The following is a 12044-nucleotide window of genomic DNA, read 5'->3' on the forward strand; positions in this document are numbered from 1 at the left end:
CCGTGGAGGTATGATAAGCTGTGGGAGCAAGTCACACGATAGTATAGTATTGAATAGAGTTTATTCAGGGCATGGGAAGGGGAATTAAGAGTGTAGTAGGTGCAGAGGGGAAGTAGAGAGAGGTATAGAAGTAGAGGCCAGCCATGAGCACTTGGAAACAGGAGAATAGAATGGGGGTGGGGGGACAAGAGCAAGAGAACAAGAAAGTGAGGAGGGGCAAGCAGCCCCTTTAGTAGTGCCAGGTAACTGTGAGGTGGAGCATACCTGGCTATTGCCAGGTAATGTGGGGTGGGGTTTACAGAATTCCAACTCAGCTGACAGATATTTCTAGGACTCGGGCTGATTACTGTTCCAGGAGGGTGCATACATGGACAAACATGAGTGCCACTAAAGGTCTGGAAATTGACATGACAATTGAAATGTTCCCTAGAGAAAGAGGTTAAACTATGGGGCTTTGAACTTACATACAAAACTGCCTACCAAGACAAATGAGATATGTGATGGTCAACACCCTTCACAGAGTTAAAACAAAGTCACCAGTAGTAGATTGAATTCAGCACATCAAGGATCATGGAAATCAGTTTTTTGGTTGTTGTTGATGATGTTGTTCTTGTTGTTGGTGATGATGATGATGTTGAGACCGGCCTTCTCTGTGTAACCCTTGCTGTCCTCATACTCACTCTATAGATTAGATTGGACTCTAACTCAGAGATCTCCCTGTGCCTGTGCTGAGATTGAACGTAAGTGCCACCACTACCTAGCTTGGACCATGGAAATCTTAACACACATAAAAATAGACAGTCATTAGTCATCAGAGCACATGGATATGAATGTAGAAATGATCTGCCAGAGCTTTGAATTAAAAAATATATATATTTATTTATTTTCATGTATATGAGTACAGTATAGCTGTCTTTAGACACACTAGAAAAGGGTATTGGATCCCATTACAGATGGTTGTGAGCCACCATGTAGTTGTTAGGAATTGAACTCAGACCTGTGGAAGAGCAGTTAATGCTCTTAACCACTGAGCCATCTCTCTAGACCCAAAGCTCTAAAATTTTTTTAAGTGGGCAATCTTGAATGCCTTTAAAACAAAGGTTAAATTAGAAAACATCATTCTAGAATGAGAAGAGAAAGGGGAGATCAAAACAGAAATTTTAGAATATATAATAACCAATATACAAGATGACCCAACACCAGCACCAGTACTCTAGTAACAATATAGTTGCTACAAACTTCTCCAGTTTGGATTAAACTACAGATTTTGGAATGGTGAGTAAACGCCAAACAGGATAAATGTAAATTAATGTATGTGGGCATAATGTTTTTATACACTATGTGAAGTTTATCTTGGTGTTATTCATGTGTTGATTTCTTTGCCTTCACATCTTGTTTCAATCCAGACATGTGATTGTAATGCTTATACTAAGAATCTCCTGTCTCAAGTTTGTGCAGATAACTCTTACCAACCATTTATTCTCTGCTTGTCAATAAATGTTAATCACCCAATGTTTGGGTAGGCCTAAGGCTCTTTTAGAATATGGAAGGATGTCTGTCAGCCAAAGGAAGGAGAGAGGGAGAGAGGAAGACAGGGAGATTCAGATTATCGAGGAGGTTGGAGGATTTGATCCCATGAGGAAGGGGTCCAGAGAGAGATCATGGAAACACGCCTGAAGCCCAAAGAGCCAGATCAATAATAACATGCAAGTGTCACGGGGTGGCTTTGGGAGACAAATGCATTGGTATATCAGGACAAGGTGATCAATTGTTTAACTGCTTAGCCAGTTGGACAGTTTTAAATAAATATTGGTTTTTCTGTAGGATTATTGGGGAATAGTATAAAGTAAAGAAATAAAGACAGCAGATTAATTCATTGTTTACATTTATATTAAGAATAATGTATATCTAGATACGGCATCACAAAATCATTGAAAAACAAATGAAATCTCTTGAAAACAGGCAGAGAAAACAGCATGTGCTCATGTCTTAGCTATTTTCCTATTGCTATGACAAAACACCTACAAAAAAACAGGGCAACTTATGAAAGAGAGTGTTTAATTTGAAACTCCATTTTTCTTGATTGTTTTAGTCCACGGGCATCATGGTCAGGTACATGGCAAGAAGCAGGCAGCCATGGCACTAAGGTGGTAGCTAAGAGCTTAAATCTTAAGACACAAGCATGAGGCAGAGAGAGCTAACTGGGAATGACATGGGCTTTTGAACCCTTATTGATACAACCACTAATACTTGTGTCTTAGTGTTCTACGGCTATGAAGAAATCCCATAACCATGGCAACTCTTCATCTGGGCTTGCTTACAGTTTCAGAGGTTTAGTCCAATGTCACCATGGCAGGAGTGACATGCAGGCAGACATGGTGCTGAAGACAATACTGGGAGCTCCACACCTGGAAACACAAGCAGCAGAAAGAGAGAGAGCTTTGGGTTTGGCATGAGCATTTGAAATCTCAAAGCCCACCTCCTGTGACACACTTTCTCCAATGAGGTCACACATCTGAATCATTTCAATTAGTACCACTCCCTATGGGGGACATTCTCACTCAAACTATACCTTCCTAAACAGTGCCACTTTTGGAAATCAACCATTCAAATACATGAGTTAATAGGGCTTATGTTTATTTAAAACACCAAAGCCCAACTACAGGATTTCAAAGTTGAATAACTACAGAGTTCTCATCAGAAAGAATGAGAGCCATGAGGAAGGGGAACCAAAATTTAAAGTTCTAAAAGACAAAATTATGAACTCAGAGTTCTTCATATAAAGACTTATATGAAGGAAAACTTAAGAGTTCATCACTGATGGATCTACTTCAGAGAAAAGCTACCCAGGTCCTTAAGGCCAGAGGCCTGGAGAAAAGTCTGAACTTTGGAGAAAAGGGACCAACAATAAATGTTCTTTTGAGTTCCCAAATCTGTGTGATTATGGAAAGGATGAATTAGAAAGCCTGAAAGTACTGTTTCCTGATAGAATGTTCCATGTATAAGGAATTAATGTACTAAGTAACCAAAATGTAAACTGGCAAAACAAAATAAGACTCTGGACATTGCAATGAAAATGGGACGATATTGGTACTAAATTGCCATGAAAATGTTCAGTTTGCCCCCTTATGTTGGCTTCTTAATATCTCCCAAAGCTCCTAAGTTAAAGGCTTGTCCCCAGGGCATCCCAAGTTGGGTCCTTAGGTCATTATGGGAGTCCCCTTGAAGGTGACTGGGGTACAGGTCCTCCCTGCCCCTTTCTTTCTTCTCTATTTTCCATTCCAGCCACCCCACTTTTCCTTAGTTTTCTGACATAAGAAAGCGAGCACTCACTCAACACACATCCCTACCATGAGGCATCATCACCTTGAGAGACCCAACCCAACAGGGCTGCTTGATTTTGGACTTGAACCTTCAGACCTATAATCTGGTAAGTCACCACAGTACTGTGAATGAATTCTTTTGTATTATTTTGAACCCCTAAATCAACCATAAAATCATTTTAGGAATATATAGCTAAATTTAAGCTAAGCTGAAATGTTTTTAAAACTGAAAGTAGAATATCAAAATCAGAGGAGAAACAAATGATAGCATAGAACAAGAGTATACGTATTTATGATAAATGTAATTCATCAAGATGTGCTTAATTTTACAGGGCAGATGTTTTGTGCTATATTTTAAAGACAAAGGTTTGATGTGGGGTCTCAAGAGCCAAAAGGTTTGTACGTCAATAAAAAATAATAAAGTTTAAAAATAGAAACAAATAAATAGAAATTTAAAGGAATAAAGTTATCCAGACTGATTGTAAGATTTAAATTGTCTAAAATCAGCAATTGGTACTTAGTATGAGTTCACAAAAGTACAAAAAGAACAAAAACATGGATCCTGGCTCCTGAAAATTAATAAAGTTTTAAAAACCACTTTGTGAAAATCAATAATATAAAAACAAAATCCACAGCAAAGAAGATTATCTCCCACTATGTTAAAAGTATTCATAGCTTTTGGTGCATCTTTTTATCTCCTTCTCTGTAGTACAGGCTACCCTGGAACCTGCATGCTGTCTCAACCTCCCAAATGTAGAGGTTAAGATGTCTGACTGCCATTATCCTTAGAAGGAATTTTGTAAGAGGAGGTTCTATTGCCAACTTCCTGCCCCCCAATTGGTTCTTGATTTGTCAATAAAGAAGGCCAGGGGATAATTGCTGGGAGTAAGGTACAGGTGGGACTTCCGGGTCCCAGGAGGAAAAGGCAGATGCGGAGGAGAGAGGCTTTCTGCCATGCTTTGGAGGAAGAACACATCGTGTGAGGTCTTGGCGAAAACTTGGGCCTGTGTTCTCCACTACAGCCGGGTGGCTAAGGATATTTGGCAGGGGCTAAGTGTAACTAGCCTCTAAGCTTAGAGCAGGTGGAGAGACTGAGATAACAAATTTAAGGACACGATTTCCCAGGTGGGAGGTATCTGCACCCAGAAATTGTGCCTAGAAGGCAAGTTGTTAAGTAACAACCCGTGTGTGTGTGTGTGTGTGTGTGTGTGTGTGTGTGTGTGTGTGTGTGTGTGTGTGTGTGTATGTGTGTGTCTTTTATCTGCAGATTCAAACTCCAGGGAGCTAGAGGCCATTAAAGGAAAGGGAAGTCAGCAGGGCCTGGTCATGCAGCCAATCCCTGTCCGTGGAGATTTAAAACTACACCCAATAGCATTTTTTGACTGTGAGGGTGGTCTGGCTGTGACATCTGTCCTGCCATGGTTCCAGGGTTGGTTCCCCTGATCTGACTAGTCAGAAAGGTGTCCCTACCTACACGGCAGGCTAAGTAGATTAGGAAAACATCTCTGAAGAAGACCAGCACCTGCCATCAGTGTAGTAAGGAATGCATTGCCTTTCAGTACCTAGCATTAGAGACAGAAAAGGGAAAGAGGACATGGGTCATCTTATGATTTACCTACTATTTCTCTCTCAAAAAATATTCTTTTCTAAGTATGCTCTTGAATGTAGTAAATTATATAGTAGAAAGAAACCTTATTCTATCTTGCTAAGCTCCTATTCTTTGGGATGTGTGGTACAGTACAATTCACTACCATCGCAGGTAACTTTAGAGTTCTTTGGACTAAGAATTTTTAAGAACCAGTAATTCACACTACCTGGCCATCCTATAATACTGGATATTTCCAAGCCAAGTATGGGCTTTACCTTGTAAAAAAGAATGTAAAATTTCTTCTGGAGAAGACAATCCCTCCCTACTTCCATTCTTGACCACTGAATGAATGTGATGTTGATATCAAGGTCCCTGGTGCCTCAGATTCATGGGAATGGCAAAGCCTTCCCCAGGTCAAGTTCAGGGCACTGGCAGAAGACTTCCTCTGTTACTAATGCTGTTCATCCCATTTTCTCATGGGAGCACAGAGACTACAGTCAATTATTTAAAGCAAGCTCTTGGCACAGACTATTTCCTCCTCGGGCTGGGTTTGAAAGGTCAGTGTTAGATATGAAGAGGAAAAGGCTTATATAACTCAAGTGTAAAGGGTTTCCAAACAGGAGATTTGGTAGGCTGAGTAGTCAGGATTACAAGAGCAGATCATAAGCATATGAATTATTCCTAACAATCTCCTGAAACAAAGACACAGTCACAGGGTGGGCATAACAACAGATAGTTTTAAAAGGGTAGTCACAGGTAGTCAGACAACCTTTTGAAACAAAGGTAGGGCTGCAAGATGGTTATAAAGAGCTTTTTAAAACAAACAAAGACATGACTGCCATTCCTGGAATAGGCAGTACAGACCACTTGTAGGTAAGGTCACAGGAGGGGCATAGCCCAGTCCTTGAGAAACAGAGGTTTAATTAAAACAGGAACAAATGTATTTTGTCTTTACTCTAAGATGGATTTTAAGTCTAAAATAGAGGCAGGCTGGTTCTTCAGCATCCCATGCTTACAAAAGATCAGTAAGTGTAGAAACTGTTAACCAGGCCTTCCTCTTCCCGGACGAGGACAACGGAAGCCTAAGGCTTCTCTCCTATGGAGACCTCCTGAGATCAGCTAAATCTGCCTCCCTGTTTAGCTGTGAACCCACAAGCCTGTGAACAATCATTCTGTCTTCTCTATTTGGATGTGTAAAATTAACACTCTGAATTGTTGGTGATATGCTCCCTCAAAGTGAGCCCATCTCACATGAGGATGGCCCACCCAATCCCAGTTTTTCTCTACAAGTGTCTGTGAGTCTGTCCTTTGTTTCATTGTCTTCCTGGTCAGGTCAACTCCTGAGCCAGGAAGAGCACAGCAATGAATAAATTTTATTCAGTCTCTCAGTGTTTCAGGCACTTGGGGCCACAGCATAATAAGAACCAATTATGTTTGTCCATTCCCTAAGGGAACAACCCCAACAACAAAAGACAATGGCTGAGATCTAGCCAGCTCAAACTTGCATACTGTGCATGTGAATGGCATGCACCCAGCTAGCTCACCCTCTGTAACTCTCGAGAGAAAGTGCTGTGTGGTTTAGAGCTTTTTGAGGATTGAAAAGAAAAAGAAGAGGGGGATGGGGAAGCTATCTCAGCTGTGCCTGTTTCGTATTTTCTTTTGATTTTGAGTTTTTGAGAGTGAGTCTCGTGTAGCCCAGGTTGGCTTCAAATTTGTTGTGTTGCTGAGGCTGGGATTGAACTCTATCCTTCTCCCTCTATCTTATTGGTGTTAAGACAGATTTGTGGAGCATCTGCTGTTTCGGAGAGGATGCAGTAAGAAACTGCCAACATGACCACTCCGTTGTTAGGTGGAAAGAATTTTAATGTGAACAAGAGAGAAAATATCCAGAGTTATCTGAAAAGAGAAAGAGATGCAAACTGGACGTGGCCAAGCTAGGGAAGAGAGAAAGCAGGAAAGAAGGAAGTGTGCAAGGAGGCACAAAACAAACTGCTGGCATGACCACTCCACCATGGGAGTAGCAGGGAGCTTGTTGGTTTTGTTTGGTTTGGTTGTTGTTTCTTGAAACAAAGTCTTTCTACATAACCCTGGCTGGAACTCACAGAGATCCACCTGCCTCTGTTTCCAAGTTGCTGGGGTTAAAGAGAAAGAGAAACATATGGGACATAGCCAGGGCTAGGGAAGGGGGAAAGCAATAAAGAATAATGGAAACAGCAAGACTGTAAGTAGAGAATAGAGTGTAGCAAGCATACAAGAAGGCAGCAAGAGATAGAATGGGGAGATGGGCAAACTATGTGGATTATTAGGAGGATGAGTAGCTGGGGAGGAGGGTGGCTGAACTTGGAAATATACAGCAGGTACTTGTGATACTGAGGGAGGCCAGCATGGGCTTTGCTATGCTGAGAGCTGCCACAGATATATATCAACAGAGGATCAAGACAAATGATGCCTTTAAAGACCTAACACTGGCAACTTTCCTTGTCTTAACAAACAAGTAGGCTGACAAAATTTTGATTCATTTAATTGAAATGAGATGGAAATTCATAGTAGTTGAGATAAGAAACTGGCCCAAGGTGCTTTCAAACACATGCAGCATTAGATGAATTTGAAGATTGCCCTTACTCACCCTGCCTCAAGGCTGTCTTCTGCAGTTGACTGTGATTCACCTTCCTTGAACTAAGATTTAGTCACCCTAGAGTACGGTGTGTTCTAGCTGTGTGTCCTCAGCATTCATTTACTTATATTCAATTTTATATATAGATTATCTTGTTAGGATTAAAATAATAGGTGATTTGAGTTTTCACACAATATTTATTTTCTAACATTTCAGAAAAAAAAAAGTTGCTTCCCCAAAACACATATTCATTCTCATTGTTGACTCTGTTCGTTCATGATAATAATCAGCAGATAAATCACTATGGTCAGGAGCTTGAGTCCTAACTCAGAGATCTTCTCTGATAAAGCTATTCAGATTCCATGTTTCAATTTCATGTCAGTAAAATAACAAAAACGAAGTTCTGTATCCCCAAGGCAGTCACAGACAATACTTGTGGACAACTGTGGCTCATTGATGATACTGAGATTAGCTTACTGAACTTCACTGTCATAGAACTCTTGCTAACATTGTTAACAACATTAACAGAGATATGGTCCCACAGCATGAGTTCCTCATTATGTCACTTCCTGGAACTGATGACGTTGGAAGCTTACTGTATTTCTACCACATAGAAGTCAACAGATGCTTAGGATTAAAAGCAAAGGTATTACTTAAGAGAACACTCAGTGTCAAAGTACAGCAGTAACTGGATGGACCTGTGAACTTTCCATCTGTGAATCCACTATTTTAACATAGTTCTCCATTGTTCCTAGATTGGTAGAATTAATATTGTGAAACAGCTAGCCAGCAAAGGTAATCAATAATGTCAACAAAGCTACTATCAAAACTTTCATGTCAGTCTTCAAAGAACTAGAAAACAAATCAAAGGCCAAACAAATAAAAAACAAGAATTTATATGGAAACACAAAGAACCATGAATGGCCAAAGTGATCCTAAGCATACAGAACACTGTGTTGTTACTCCTTTATGTAACTTCAAGTTATACAACAGCATCAGTAGCATCCTATGGCATTTTACAGACTCAACAGGTTTTATCTAGGAATATACATGTTTATACAAATACATATATGTATACAATAATAATTAATGAGAAAAGAAAGGCCATGAGTTTGAAGGAAAGCAGGAAGGGGTATTATTGAGGGTTTGGAGGGAATAAAGGGAGGGAAAGTGTAGTACTTAAAACACAATATTAGAAATAAGCAGACCAAAAAAAAAAAAAAAAAAAAAAAAAAAAAAAAAAAAAAAAACACAATAGCTGGGCATAATGGCACATACCTTCAGTCCCAGCATTTGGGACTCAGAGTCAGGTGGATCAGGATCTCAGTGAGTTTAAGATCAGCCTGGTCTACAGGGTGAGTTCCAGGATAGCCAGAGCTACAAAGTGAAATCTTGTTTTCAAAACAAACAGAAAACATTTTTCAAAAATTAATAATTACCACATGACAATGAACATATACAAATAAAATGCTACTAGAACTACTAATACAGCATTTACATTGTATTAGTTATTACATTGGCTCTACAGCTTTAAAGTATAGTGGATGATATATCTACATTTTGAGAAATAGTATGCCACTCTATATACAGTGCTTGAGTATCTATGAATTTGTGTTTTCCCAAAGGGTCGTGGAGCCAATCTCCTGAGTTACTCCTATTTTGAAACATTCTTTCTTGGGGAAATACATGACAGTTTCTTCAAGCCTTTGTTTACATTAACTTTGATGGACTTCAAGGTAAACATACACTTCCAATTTTCTTGGGCATTTTTAAATAGTCATTAGTGTCCTGTGATTATAAATGTTGGGAATTACATGTTAGGACAAATGTTACAAAGTATAAAACCTCATGAACTCAGAACTGATCAGTGAGGAATTACCACCACTTGTAATTTTTTTTCCAGATAGCAATAACTGAAGGGAACTTTTTTGCTACAGGAAAGTAGCTGAAAGTAATCACCGAGTGTAGGTTGGGCTAATACTTATGCAGTGCATACAGGAGTATGTGAAAGAGCCTTCAGTGAGCAAACCATGCATCTCTGAGAAATTTGGGAAGAAGTGATTTATTTATTTCTGAAATGTCTTTCTTCTTTAAATTGTAAACACTTAAAATAAAAGAGGCTCCTAGAGGTGGGTCCAATTCAGCCTGTTATTTTTAGCATCTTGCACATGAATGTGTGCTGTGATGTGGGGGCAAAGACTGAGAGAAAACAAGGTGATTGTATAAAGAATGCAGGTTATAGGCCTCGTTACACAACAGCTCGGGGTGTGAGCCAGTGAGATGGAAATTAGAAGCAGGAGAGTGAGGGGGAGGCTTCCCTCTCTCATGTTTCCCTTTTCTAACTAGCTGTTCTGCCTTGGGCCACCAGGGATAAATTTACTTCCTTCTGATACTGTTTCCCTGGTTTTCAGGACAGCAGCCAGCAGCCCAGAACCTGGAATTTTTAGAGCTGCTGTGTAATGAGGTCTATAACCTTTCTGAGGGCATCCTGAGCGCAACTGCCTAACAGGGCTGATGACATAAGCCTCAGTCTACCCTCCTTGTGATCAAGGTGTTAGTAAGGCTCCTTTGATGTTTTCTCTCTATAAGCATACCCTACCCTAGCATCAAGCATGCATGGAATACCTTCAAACTGTCTCCTCTTCAAGCTCTGTAGATAAGGCAGGAATTATAGCAGTACACACTTTCCCTGACACCTAACTGAGCTGCAGCTTATTATCCTCATGGCCCACAGCTCACACAACTACTGCTGAGGCGCATATGGGCATTCCTCTCCTCACTCCATTCAAGTGCCTCTTGTCTTTCTGCTTCATCAGTAAATCCACTAGCTGCTTTATTCTCATTCATCCTGCAAATGAGTCTGGGGAGACTTCTGTCTCCCGAGTAGTCATGAAGGAGCCCTTCTGTCAAGTACATGAGCACCCCTGTATCTGTGAGAATGAGTACCAGGCTACCCAGTCATCTGCATCAGGGTCAGTTTCCTGCTGCTAGTGACAGGCCCTGAGGAAAACAGTCTTTTCTGCCTCAGAGCTCCATCTTTAGGGGCAAAGGCCCTTCTTCCATAAGGGAGGTGGGTCTTCCTCCCAATAATACACATCTCTGTTTTTTCTTCATCCTCATCACAATCAACTAGTCTTTGACTTCTGGGTACTAGTGTTAAAGACACATTCATTTTTGTTGCAGCTAAATATGAGATGAAAAAGAATAGTATCATTGCAGAGTGATGTCTTTAGCCTTTAGAGCACCATGTGGAAGTATTGGGGTTGTGAAAAGATGAAGGAAAAGAAAAGCATACTGCATACCCCTGAAATCCCAGAAAGACTGGACAATCCTGAAGAGAGGTGGTTGTAGAGATAATCACTTGTGCACTTGAGGATGCATCACCTATCAATAAAAATCTGACAGCCAATGAGTTGGGGCAGGAAGTAGAAAGTGGGAGTTCCGAGAAGCAGAAGCTGTTGATCATGTCACGTGATACAGACTCATTTTGCTAAGGCAAGACCTGTGGAAGGACATGTGATGTTTGGAGAGAGTACAAAGAGGGCTCAACAGACAGTGAGAGTGTGCTTGCAGAGCTAGCCTTGCAACTCTTCGTTGGTCTTGCATCTTTGCTGATCTTCACTTTGTTGAGAGAGGCATGGCAGAGAACTCCTGGTGTCCCACTGGTTCTGGTTGCTCCCACCAGTTTGGTGGAGGCCTGGATGTTTCTGCTGGATTGTGCCACTGCTGCTGATTTGTGTTTGGTATCCTAACACTACTGAGCTGAACTGTTGGTATCCTGACAATGGAGATTGGAATCACACCAAAGAACTACTTTTAGACAGGTCCACATCCCTTTGTCCTAGTTACCATCTTTTCTCCCCTACCTTTGGATAGTGGCCTAGAAGGGGGTGTCAAAGCATTTAAAAACCCTTATTTAAAGTATATTTTGAAAAATCTAAGTTTCGGTAAAGAGATTGGAACTCTGAGAGACAGTCAAAGGTGGAAAATTCTCCCTGGACTCTGAGGTCAGACTCTGAAACTGAGGAGAGAGCATTAGCCATGTGGCTAATAGACAGAATATTTTGAAGTGGTTAATATAAAATATGAGCTAGTTAGGGAACAAGCCAAAGCTTAGGGCCTATGCATTTATTCATAAATAAATATGCCTCCAAAGGGTTTTCTTAGGAACTGGGGTATAGATAGAAAATCCGTGGTTACAGTTAGGAGAGGAAAAAAAGGTTGAAGACAAGAGAGGAGGGGAGGAAAGGGGAGGGGAGGGGAGGGAAGAGATGAGGAGGGGAGGAGAGGAGAAGGAAGAGATGGAGAGAAGAGGGGAGGAGAGGGGAGGGGAGGGGAGGAAAGAGATGAGGAGGGGAGGAGAGGAGAAGGAAGAGATGGAGAGAGGAGGGGAGGAGAGGGGAGGAGAGGGAAGAGATGGGGAGAGGAGGGGAGGAGAGGGGAGGAGAGGGAAGAGGAGGGGAGGAGAGGAGAAGGAAGAGATGGGGAGGGGGAGAGGAGAGAAGAGCAGAGGAGAGGG

Source organism: Micromys minutus (assembly GCF_963924665.1).
Source record: "Micromys minutus genome assembly, chromosome: 1".
Taxonomy (NCBI): Eukaryota; Metazoa; Chordata; class Mammalia; order Rodentia; family Muridae; genus Micromys; species Micromys minutus.